Source organism: Equus caballus, chromosome 9 (genome assembly GCF_041296265.1).
Source record: "Equus caballus isolate H_3958 breed thoroughbred chromosome 9, TB-T2T, whole genome shotgun sequence".
NCBI classification, from domain to species: Eukaryota; Metazoa; Chordata; class Mammalia; order Perissodactyla; family Equidae; genus Equus; species Equus caballus.
The window spans coordinates 62,047,089-62,059,200 of record NC_091692.1 but is presented as its reverse complement, the minus strand read 5'-3'; the positions used below and the strand labels follow the sequence as shown (position 1 = coordinate 62,059,200).

The 12,112-nt window shown below is 44.3% G+C and overlaps 1 protein-coding gene and 1 long non-coding RNA gene across 2 annotated transcripts in view; one reads left to right on the top strand and one right to left on the bottom strand.

Annotated features, from left to right (window-relative positions):
• Window positions 1–11,887, top strand: part of ZNF706 (zinc finger protein 706) — a 56,915-nt gene extending 45,028 nt beyond the window's left edge. The window contains exon 4 of the mRNA XM_070222455.1: window positions 11,600–11,887. The gene's annotated coding sequence lies outside the window, so the exon portion shown is untranslated. The remainder of the gene's footprint in view (window positions 1–11,599) is intronic.
• LOC111774989 (uncharacterized) lies at window positions 9,896–10,401 on the bottom strand. The gene is made up of 2 exons (XR_002810399.2): window positions 10,276–10,401; window positions 9,896–10,137 (listed from the first exon to the last, which is right to left on the bottom strand). It is a non-coding gene; the product is annotated as an uncharacterized lncRNA (long non-coding RNA).
• Window positions 11,888–12,112: the final 225 nt, after the last annotated feature.

Genomic DNA, 12,112 nt, shown 5'->3' with positions numbered 1-12,112 from the left:
ACAACTCCATGACGTTTCCACTAAGAGATCAGTAGGTCAGTGGCCCTCCCATCAACTGGGCACTGTGATCAACATGTGACTCAACAGTATAGGATAAGGAATGAATTCCATGCCATTCCCTAGATATACCCATGAGTTTTCCTCTCCTTGCCTCTGCACATGTTCTTCTCTCCCCCCACAGTCCAGAGTCCTCTTTCAAGGTCAGGTTCAAAGTCACCTGCTCTTCAGAAGTCTTCCGAGTCCAGCAGGGGCATGTAGGTGGTCCCTCCTTTTTCTTGCTGTGTCACTTTGTACTTGACTCTAAGACGTACATATCACATTATAGTTTATTTGTGCTTTTTGATAAACCCCACTTCATCCTCCCAGCTACCACCACTACCTCCCATGGGTGAGATTTTCAAGGGCAGAAACTGTGTCTTATTTGATTCTCCAGCACCTATCTCAGTGCCTGGCTGTTGTGATAATTTTAAAAACGTCTTTGAAAGGATGAGTGCATAAATGCCTGAGCAGAGGGGCTAAAAACTTGGTCCCTGACATTAGACAAACTCATGTCCAAATCCCACTGATTAACTATACTCATTCATTCATGCATGCACTCATTCATTCATTCAAATCTTTATTGAGTCTCTATTATATTCCAAACACCCTGCTAGACACTAGCATAGTGTAAACGAGAGGGACAGGCTCCTTTGCCCTCACAAGCTTCTATCTAAAGAGTAGAGACTGAAAATAAACAAGCAAAGCAGTACATAAAGTATGACAGAGAACCTAAAGTTGGCAGTGTGCTACTTTAGATGGGTGAGCAGGGATATTTGAACTGAGTCCTGAAAAATGAGAATGAGATCGCCTTTTAAAAAACAGGAGATAAAGCAGGGGAGAGCCACAAACAGAAAAAATTTGCTTCTCTTTCTAAGGCTTGGTTTCCTCATCTACAAATTGAAATATTAATAGCACTCACTTCACGGTTTGTTGTGGAGCTTAAATGCATTGAAACACTGAGATAGTGCTTATCACATAGAAAGCACTCAACATGTCTACAAGTCATGGCTCTTATGAATTATGGGGTAATGCCATAGAAAGGAAATGGGGGTAAAGCCATGCGGCCCTCTGTAATTGCCACTCCCTTTGCCCAGTTCTCCCAAGCCATCTTTTAAATAACTCACTTAAGAATGTTCCTGGGCATCAACCTCAATCTCTCTGGTCTATGATCTCTAGAACCTCTTTAAAATGAGCGTAAATTCCTTATAAGGCTGATGGGGGAAGCAAATCAAATGTAATAATGTATGTGAAAGCCCTATGCCACGGTAGTTATTGCTATAGTTGTTTCTCCATAGTTTCTGGATGCCTCATATTCTGGCTGCAAGCACACCATCTAGTTTGCCAAGGACCTTCTTAAAATGAGGCCTCTGAAACTGAGTGTAGGACTTAAAGCAAGCTCTGGCAGAACTGGGACCATGCCTGAACCCCACAGACCCCTTACAACTAGGTAGCAAGTTAATAGCAGAGGCAAGAATAGAACCCAGGTCTACTGCCCCACTGGGACAACTGGATGCATCTACAGCTGTGCTACTCCAGAACCACGGCCACCTTTGAAGGAACTGCAGGACACCCACGAGGCCTTGTCTACTTCTCTCCTGGGCAGCTGGGAGGATCTTGCATTTATAACAGGGGCAAGTAGGAAGAGTCTAACTATTGCAGAGACAAAAGCTTTTCTGCAGTTCAAAGTCCTCTGAACCTGTGGTTTCTTTGATAAGTGATGTGTTTGTGTGTGTGTGTGTGCGTGTGCACACACATTAATGCATATGTATGTGCATGCAAGAGAGGAGAAACGGCACTGGCTCTGTACTCTAAGTCACTGACTCTTGCAGATATGATTATTTTATATATTCATGTTTTCAAGTCTGGCCTTAAATGGCAACATACTCAGAAAGATGCCAAAGAGAGTGGTGAAACAAGGCTTAATTACAGGGACCTTTGTCCAACTCACACACCAAGAGTTTGCCCAGCCGAATGATTCAGCAATAATCCCGCCAGGTTCCCAGGCCTGTATCTGGGATGACATCACGTCTCTCCACACCCACGGTCACACATTCACCATCCCCTCTCGAGAGCACAGTTCTATCTGTGGAAATTTCAGTTGCCATCTGCGTTGTGACAAGTATGTATTTTATTATTTAAGTGGTATTACAATGCACAATGTTGCTAATCCAACTCTTCACATTTAAAAATTCAATAGAAAAATTAAGACAGAAAAACTCCTAGCCTCTGGTGAGTTATATATCAGCAAATCTTGGCTGCAGAATGCCTTCAGTACCTCATATTGGATATTTGATCTGTGTATCCCATGAATATTTATACTTTGAGGCAAAGTGATTGACTTAATTTATCACTGGAAATTGAGGTGAGTGTCCAGACTTGCTACCTGGTGAGCGTGTAGAGAATGAAGAGAAAGGGGCCCTGGTCCTACCCTGATGGACCCTGTGTGGGGCTGGCAGATATTTTTGCTTGCCTACCCCAAATTCGTCAATCCCCCTCTTCTTCCTGTTTAGACAAGTGTTTATGAAGGTGCTCTTATCTTCATCTAAACAAATTTTGGTTTTCTTTGGTAGGCATATCATTCATTTTATTTCAAAGAGAAATGGAAGGAGATCTGCTAGGGGTTTGAAGGTAGTTCTGGGAAAGATTTCTTTTCTAATAACAAGAGACCCGAAGAATAAATAGCTCTTTTTTCTATCTCTGGATGTCATTGTGATGCAATGAACTCCTGCAGCCATCTTGCAAACATGAGGAGAGGTACCTGGAAGGATGACAGAGATGGCAAAAATCTGGGTCCTTGATGTTGTTGATAAATGGCTGATAAACCAACCCAGAGCTACCCCTACCTCTAGACTTGTCTTTATGTAAGATAATAAATCCTTTGTTATTTAAGTTGGTTGGATCAAGGCTTTCTGTTACATAGAAGCTGAAAATATCTTTTCTACATGAGGCAATGACTTTCACACTTTTTAACCATAAACCAAAGTGAGAAATATGTTTACGTGTAATGCACTCTAAAATGTTCTATTCTATTCTATTTCATTTTTAAAAATTCAGGTCATGACCCACTAAAGTCATTTCAAAACTCACTAATGGGTCATGACCCACATTCTTGAGAACATTCACGTCATAGGGGACATAAGCTACTGTGATATAATAGAGTGTGTAATGTGGTGAGTGTCATAAAGACACACAAATAAAGTGCTGTCATAGGAGAGAATGATCATTTTGAGTTTGGGGATACAGGGAAGGTTTCAGGGAGGGGCTGAAATAGCTACACTTTCAGCAAGAGAAGGGTGCGGGGAATTTGGGAACGATAGGAGCAAAGGCAAGACAGTGGTGGGAAGGGCAGCTATGTTCCAGCACCAGTGGGTAAACCTGGGCAGAGGTCGTTGCGTGTGGTTTCGAGAGCAGTAAGACGGAAGGTCTGATTCCGGTTAGATGATGTGCAGCCTTGAATGGCAGGTAAATGGGACGCCACGTGAAGGCTGCTGGGAAGGGCTGGGTCTAAGGAAGTCTAAAACTGTGGCAGTTGCTGGTTGGGTTGAGTCTGTGTCATGTCAGAACCTCAAACTGGTAGAGTTTAAAGCTTGAGGCAAATGAAGAGGGCCTCCGCTCTGGGAGGTGAGCTTCTGCTCTGTCACTTCATGCTGCCTGCAGTCACTGCAAGCTCATTTTATGCGGGGGTGGGGGGAGGGCCTCTATCTCTGAGCTGCTTTTTAGTGGTAGACAAAGAGTGACCGGGCCTTTCTAAGAAATCTGCGTAGCAGCCCCCAGTGTAAACCAGCAGTACTGATATTGTGATTCTTCTAAATGAAACCAACAGAGTGAGCAAGAGTGGCTGATTTTTCCATTTCTGAAAGGCCAACAATCCCCAGCTTTTCATTGTTCTTCTTGTTATGCCCACCTGCTTGCCTTCTGATGAGTTCACATTTTGTTAGATCCAGTCCCTGAAGGTGGGCTGAGCCTTGCTACTTGGCACCTCTAGTGAAAAAAAAACTCCATGGAGGAGTATTTGAAATTGCTCGTTAAATTGGGTGTTTGTGCTATCTGTGGATTTTAATTACCCGTGTCGTTCCTTTCCTGCTCTCTCCCTGAAAATCAAGAGTTGACTCTCATGATGGAAATTAATCAGAATGAATCTGTGACTTCTCCTTTATAATACCCACAGAACTAAGGGATTGGCAAATCAGAGTGGAACCTAAACGCTGGAGAATAGAACCAGATAAATCTAAAGCAGAGTTAAGTTTATTCTTACCCTCTCCCGGTAAATTGGTGACAGTTTTTTAATATTTAATACTGAATGATCAGACTTCTGGAACAGTGTTTCTGTCCTGATAGTTTACACTCTTTGTGGTTTATGCAAAGGCCCCTATATTTCTGCCCCAATTGGCTCCATGTGGAAAATTACGACTAATACTTACCCTTTGGGAATTAATTTCTTGTTTGGGGTGGGGAGCATTTTGATGATGAAAAGCACAATTGACCCCAAAGTATGTGAAATCAAGTGATGAGTTAGTATAATGACATTGATTTTGCCTTGATATCTTCTTCAAGTGGTTTATTTGGACCTTTCTTTGTAGAACCTTTCAACACTTCATGTGCTAGAAACTAAGACTGGAGTTAGTACAGTGAATACAAGTAAGTGTGAAGCAAAGAGTAGACAGGTGGGGACCATTCCTCTCTACAAGTCCAAAACCACACTCTCCACCTCCTCCCAGTGCTGCTCCTGCTCCTGGCTCTCCTGTTTGGGTGTGTGATGCCCCATCTTCCCAGGTACCTAGAACCTTGGCGCCATCTCCAGTGTCCCTGCTCCTCACCACCACATGAAGTCGATCACCAGGTCCTTTAACATGTCTTGCTCCTCTGTTTCCACTGCTCTTATGCTTAATTCAAGTTCTCAGTACGTCTGTACTGGACAACTGGGCCAGCCTCTTTGGATGGGCTTCCTGCTCCACTCTTTTCCCACTTCAGTCCATGCCTTACTTGGCTACTGGAGTAACTTCCTAAATCACAGCTTTAAACAGATCCCTCACTCTCTTGCATTAAATTCCTCAGAGGCTCCCCATCAAAGTCTAAACTTATCCACATGATATTTAAGACCCTCTAATACCAATCCCCAAGCTCTCATTCCAGTGTTTTCTCTCACTAAGTCTGGTTCATGGACCAGAGTGTAAGGTAGAGAAGGAGCTCCTTGTATTTAATCTTGAAGCATTTATCATATTGTATTTTAATTCCTTGGGGACTGAAATACCCTCTAGACTACAACTTTCAAAAGGAGAGGGGTTAGGTTTTTACTATCAGCGTCTACCATAGTGCCAAGCACATGATTTGTATCTAATAAATTATTAGTTGGATGAATCAATGAGTGAACAAAGATATAATAAATCAGAGTTTCTGGTTTCAAATGGAATTTGCTTATCAGCACCTAATATAACCTTTGCCAACTTTCTAATTAAATGCCTATTTGGGATGCACGAAACAGTAAAAACTTATAATTCTAGCAGAAGCTAAGACAATTGGAAAATTCATTGCCTGAATTTGGAAGAAATTCATAGTAAATATAAGTCCTATTGGGCCTGATTGAGAATCACAGTTAGGGACAGTGCATGATCCATCAGCTCAAGTGGAGTGGGAATATAATGCCAAAGAAGGAAGCTAGACATTTTATTTCTCTCCAGATTTTTGTCCTCCAGCTTAGAGGTCCATGGTCTGGATTGTCCAAAATACCAAGAATCCATTCTTCAGTTACTTGGGTTCTATGTTTCAATACATAACCTCATTCTCCTCTTTCTGACCTCACCAACAGTTCTCTCTTTCTGCATTTATTTAGAAACTGCAAGTCTCATTTTAATAAATAAATTCCCAGAAAACAACAGTGCAGAAAGTTGTGTATATATGTGCATGATGGTGGAGGGTGGTTAGGCAAAGTCTGAGGGTAGATGGACTGCACTGGGGGAAGTATAGTTCCAACAGATATGATGCTTTTGTTGATGACACATCAGGAAGAGTTCTGGCAACAGTATATTCTGGGGACTATAGTTGCGTGTGTGAGCGTGTGTGTGTATGTGCACATTTCATCTATTCATAATGTCGACTAACCAGATGCTAGATGTGGGAGAAGATTCTAACACAATCCTACAAAGCTACACTAAAGGAATATTTTCTAGACACTGGAAATTGCACTAAGCTTTGCACATTATACTAACTTCCAGTTGAGCACCTGAGAAAAGAATTCCACCAAAATCTAAATGGACAGTCAGAGCAGTCAAGAGGAAGCTACACTGTTTCTTTTGGCGAACAGTAGATCTTGACAGATCTCCCTTCATTACAGGAAAAGTTCTAGAATAGGAAATAGACTAAAGTCTAGAGGAAGAACCTATCTCTGAAAACAATATACTTCAGGAACAAGAAGAGAATTTTAGAAAACTGTTTTGCATCTTTGTTAGGACACAAGAAAATGTGGCCTTTTTGAAGCAGGAACAGAAAATGATAAGGAAAAAAAAACAGATCTAAATGAAACAAAGGCAGAATTAAATAAAGAACCATTGTGGGGGAAATAAAAACACAAGGGCATATGGTGAACGTGATGGAAGCAAAGTTAGTGGTGAGTCGGGGAGCACTTAAAAATTACTGACATTACCAAGGAAGAAACAAGGGCAACTGGGACAGACCGATAAGCAAAGACATCATCGTCCACCGCTTCAGCTACCACGTCACCATATCCACAAAGCTTCGCCTAAACACCATTTGTTCAGTAATATGTTGAGCGCCTACTATGCAACAGGCTTTGTGCTACAGGCCAAGACAAAATGGTAGTCAAATGGACACAGTGCCTGCCATCTTCTGTGGTCCCTTCTGCACCCTTTCACTAATTCTCTAATGGCACATTTAACATCCCATTGTTGACATATCTGCCCCTCAACAGGAATGTGGATCCTCGAGGACAGGATGGTGACTTACTCCTCTCTGTATTCTGAGAATCTAGTACGAAAAATGTTTCCTGAATGAATAATTAAGTGAATGAATGAAATACAACCAGACTTACTAACAGCAGAGTTTCTTCTCCTTGGATTTCTTTGACAATAACAGCTCAGAATCAACTCCTCTAGAACCAGCTGGTGTTGATTTTCTGACCACACCTCCTAAGGCCTCTTCAGAGTCCAAAGTCCACTCTTCTTGCAGACGTGTAATTACCTGGTATTTCCTTTCAACATTTTTATTTCCTTCGTGGACGTTTATTCAAAGACAATTTCTAATAACTTACTTTAATAACCTTCTCCCTAATTTCAAAAGTAATGCAAGCCCATTTGTTTACAGAAAAGCATAAAGAAAAAAAATCAGAACTGTAAAAGGTACTTGCTGGCGTCCAGCCCACTCCATCTTGATCACAGCCACACACGCCTATCTTGAGCACTTGGGATGGTGCTTCACAGAGGGTAGACACTTAATAATAAATATTAGTCAAACGGATAGTCGTGAGCAAGTAATACGGTCTCCCGTGGACTCAGCTGCTCATGGGGCTGAGGGCAGCACTGCCCTGTACTTCACACACCCCTGAGTCACAGCTCCTGGGCGTGCAGGCATGGATCCGTGGCCCCTGGGAGCTAGTGCCTTCTCTCTGCTCCTGGGACCCCAGCACCTCCGGAACCTGCGACTATCATGCATCTTCTGCTGTTGGGGTCCCAGGCCCTTGGGTCTGTGGAGGCCACAAACCATCTCTGAGCTTAAGAGCCCTGGTTTTCTGGAATTCTTCATGCAGTGAGGCTGAACCCTGCAACCTTCAGGAAGGGAGAGAAAATTGCCCCCCTCCTCTTGTCATAAAGGGTGGAAAGCTGGTGGCCTGGTTTTGGTGAACACTTTTTATTCCTTTACTATTTTGGTTGATTTTTATATTTTGGCACCTGCTGTTTTCCATGCAGCAATAGAGGCCTGTGGGGCCGGCTCTCCCACCACCTGTTTACTGTGGCTACACAGGAGGCGCCTGCTCCTCTCCACTGTTAGGATGCAGCAGAAGAATAATTAGGAAGGAACCTAAGCTGGAATCCCTGCCCAGAGCAGGCCACAGCCTCCCTGGTCTTCCTATCTCTGCAGTGAATACAGCTGGTCCCCCCTAGTGCACCCGCGGGGGTAGGAGGGAGGGGGCCCCCTCCTAGGAGTTTCTGTGGGGTTGGCTCTCACTCCCACCCCTTGGGAGGACCGGGGTGGGGGCTGGCTGAGGCAGAGAGTGCACCTTCTGACTCAGCTGTCAGAGGACTGCAAGTGCTCAGCAGACCTCCCACCACAGGGAGGGACTTGTGGGATGGCGGGGGTAGCTGTCTCTGGGCCTCCCATTCCCAGTCCCCAAACACAGCTGTCCCCCTTTAATTGGCCCCTGGTATTGGGCCTCTGGGTGATATTTCACTAGCTCATAGGTTGCACAGCCAGGAGAAGGTAGAAAGCCACTGATTACCCAGAAAGGGCCTCGTGAGGTGACAGCACCTAGATGTGGTCTTCCCCTCCTCGGCTCTGCCATTCCCGGAACTCTACTTTGTCAGGACACCCAGAACAGTCAGTGCTGAGGCTCTGGATTGACTGAACCAAATTTACAGGGGAGCGATGCATTAATCAGAATGCCAGTGTATCTGTCACAACTGAGGGCCCTCCTTTTCAGAGACCAGGACCCTAGTGCCCAGCGTTGGGAGCCACCCTTGCCAATTCTTCCCAGTATCAAGGCAGCCAAGTGGACACATTAGTCATCAGAAGGTTGATGGGTGAAACTAGAGGCAAAGGCAAGGCAGGTGGACTCAGTCAATGATGTTTTATCCAGGCCACAGGGGCGCTGAGGGTTTGCGTCCTTGACAACAGACTCTTCTCTCCAGCCTAGAACAGCGCATTTGCCGATTCCAGGGCCTCTCTTCCTCTCCTGGATGGTGCCAACTAGAAGCCACCTGGAGCAGACAATGTTTTTGCTATTCCACGGCCAAGTCCCACTTCCTTCCCAAAGGAACCCCGACTTTGTCCTGGCACCACCCTCCTCCGCCTAGGTACAGGCTTCGGGGAGGAGAGTCCCATCCACAGCCCTGGAGGTGAATCTTCACTGCTCTCAACAGTAGCTCTTATCTTGTCTGACCCAACACCCTCTTTTTAAAACAAGTATTTTTATAATTTCCCCTTTACGAACTGAAAGGCAATTTTATAGGTAATCTATCCGTACACACAATTTCAAAAAATTCAATAACCATATTACAAAGTGTTATAGACTGAATGTTTGTGTCCCCGCCAATTTCATATTTTGAAATCCTAACCCCACAAACTGACGGTATCAGGAGGTGGGGCCTTTGGGAGGTGATTAGGTCATGAGGGTGGAGCCCTCATGAATGGACTAGTGCCCTTATTCTTTTTTTTTTTTTTTTGAGGAAGATTAGCCCTGAGCTAACATCCACCACCAATCCTCTTCTTTTTGCTGAGGAAGAGTGGCCCTGAGCTAACATCCATGCCCATCTTCGTCTGTTTTATATGTGGGACACCTGCCACAGCATGGTTTGCCAAGCGGTGCGTAGGTCCATGCTCAGGATCTGAACCGGCAAACCCCGGACCGCCAAAGTGGAGCATGGGAACTTAACCACTATGCCACTGGGCCAGCCCTAGCTAATGCCCTTTTGAAAGAGACCCTAGAGAGTTCTCTCCCCATCCCTGCCATGTGAGGATATAAAGAGAAAGTGGCCGTCTGTCCTCATCAGAACCTGATCATGCTGACACCCTGATCTTGGACTTCCAGCCTTCAGAACTGTGAGAAATAAACTTTTCTAGTTGATAAGCCACCCAACCTATGGTGTTTAGCTATAGCTGCCTGAACTAAGTAAGACACAAAGTAAAATTAAAAGGAAAATAATTTACAATGAAATAGCACGCATTTCAACATGCACATGCTCAGCAGGACTGCACTAGAATAAATGACAAAGTTGCAGGCGCTCGTGTCCATACCCAGCATCACCTTGAATGTGGCAGCTACCAGTGCAGGCCCACACAGGTTTCTTGCAATGGAGATTCAAATTCCATGAGTGGTGTTGACATTGCTGATGTGATTTTCCAGAATGGTGAACAACTCTTGGAAAAGTTCTAAACAAAACAGAGCACAGTGTTCCCTTGATGTGCTCAGTAGTTGCTTTCCTGGAAAATGTATTTTTAAAATGCTCTGGGTTTGTAGATAAAAGAGAGTTAGGTTTTAGCTCAAGTAATTTTAAACAGTTTCTTCACCTGTGCAAATGTTCAGTGGGGTGTTCAAAAATCATGCAGCTCACAAGAATGGGACTGTCACATGCATTGCAGGCTGTCCACCATCTCCAGCCGTTACATCTCTACCCAGTAATGGTCATAGCGGTCCTTGAGTCATTGTGACAATCGAGAATACTCCACTCCACATCATTCCATATTGAGAACCATAGTTCCCAGCCAATGCTGATGCTCCCATCCCCCTTCCTGTGATGAAACACAAGGGGAATTCTACTGGAGGCCTTTGGCACAAGGTGTTTCTACCTGATAAAAAGAGACACTGGTGCATAAACATTACCTTTCTCTGCCCGTGGTTGTTATATGAGGATATGACGTCTGGGAGACTGCAACATTCTTGCTCTCTTCAGGAGAGCCAGCCTGAGGAAGAGGCCAGGACATGGAGCAGGGAAGAGCAGAAAGGTGGAAAGAGGCGGGTACCTGATGACTTAAAATGAGCCACTGAACCAGCCAGTCCGGGAACAGCCCCTGTCCCTTCCTCTTGATATGTTAAATAATCGTGCAAGCTGGTGGGGTTGGGGTTTTCTGTTATTTCAGCCAAAAGCTTCTTCCTCATAAAAGCATTCATATTCTGGCTGTTTGAAGACCCCCTTTCTGAGCTTCAGGCAGGGAACTGGCCTCCTCTCTTGGTTCTACCTTGAGGTGAGATGGTTAAGGAAGTTTCTTGGTTCACATTCCAGCTCTGCGCTTACAGGCTGTGTAAATTTTGGCAAGTCACTTTATCTTTTGATGTCTCATTTGCTCATCTGTAAAATGGAGACAGTAATAGTTTTCTACCTCTGAGGATGTTGTAAAGATTAAATTAAATGAGATCATATAAGTAAAGCACTTCAAACTCCCCAGCACATCCCTGATGCTCAATAGATGTTAGCTATGGTTACAGTCTTTGTTTTTTGGTTAGATTTCTTTTGGCCGCAAATGACAGAAATTCAATTCAATCTTAATTAAGCAAAAAAAGGAAAGTTATTGACACTGAGGGCACCCAGATGGGTTACAGAATTAGGAAGAGCTGCTGGAACCAAGGCCTCGGGGCCCTGATGTGGTGTCGCTAGACAAGCAGTTCACATCCTTGGCTGCCCGTAAGAATCCTCCAGGGGGCTTTGAAAGTCCCAAGGCCCAGGCTGCAACTCAGACCAATCAAATAAAAATTACTGGGGCTGGACCCAGACGTCAGTTGTTTTTAAAGCTCCCCAGTGACTCCAACGTGCAGCCAAGGCTGAGAACCACTGCCATAGACCTCTCTTCATTGGTCTCTTGACTTTTCTTCTCTCTGCTTGGTTTCATTCTACAGAAAGCTATTCCTGCCACAGCTTCAGATGTCCAACAATATCAACAGAAAAGATAAAAATATCACAAAACTTCTTCCTCCCAGCATCCAAATTTCAGTGGATTTTCTCTGCTTGAGCCTCACGCATCCTTCTTATTCCTATCCTTGATGCTGAGGGCTGGGGCCAGGAATCTTGATTGACAACTCCCCAGAAACACCTGGAAGAAGACAGAGCAATTTCCTCAAAGATCTAAGAGGATTGAACAAAAATCTGTATACATCATCTAATTAAATAAAACTAATTACACTTTATCTTGGTTGATGTAATTTATTGTCAGCATGAATTGCTTCAGCCATTTTTCCGCAACCCATAAGATTTGAGCTTGATGGTGTCTTGTCTTCACTTCTGAACTGCTGCAAGTGACGAGGTTATGGCTTCGCTGGGACAATGCCTCGGTCTGTCTCTGGGCTGTGTGGACGGAACTGCACGTTCTGGATCCTCTGGAGATGCGTGTTCGCTGACTTCTTGTCACGCCC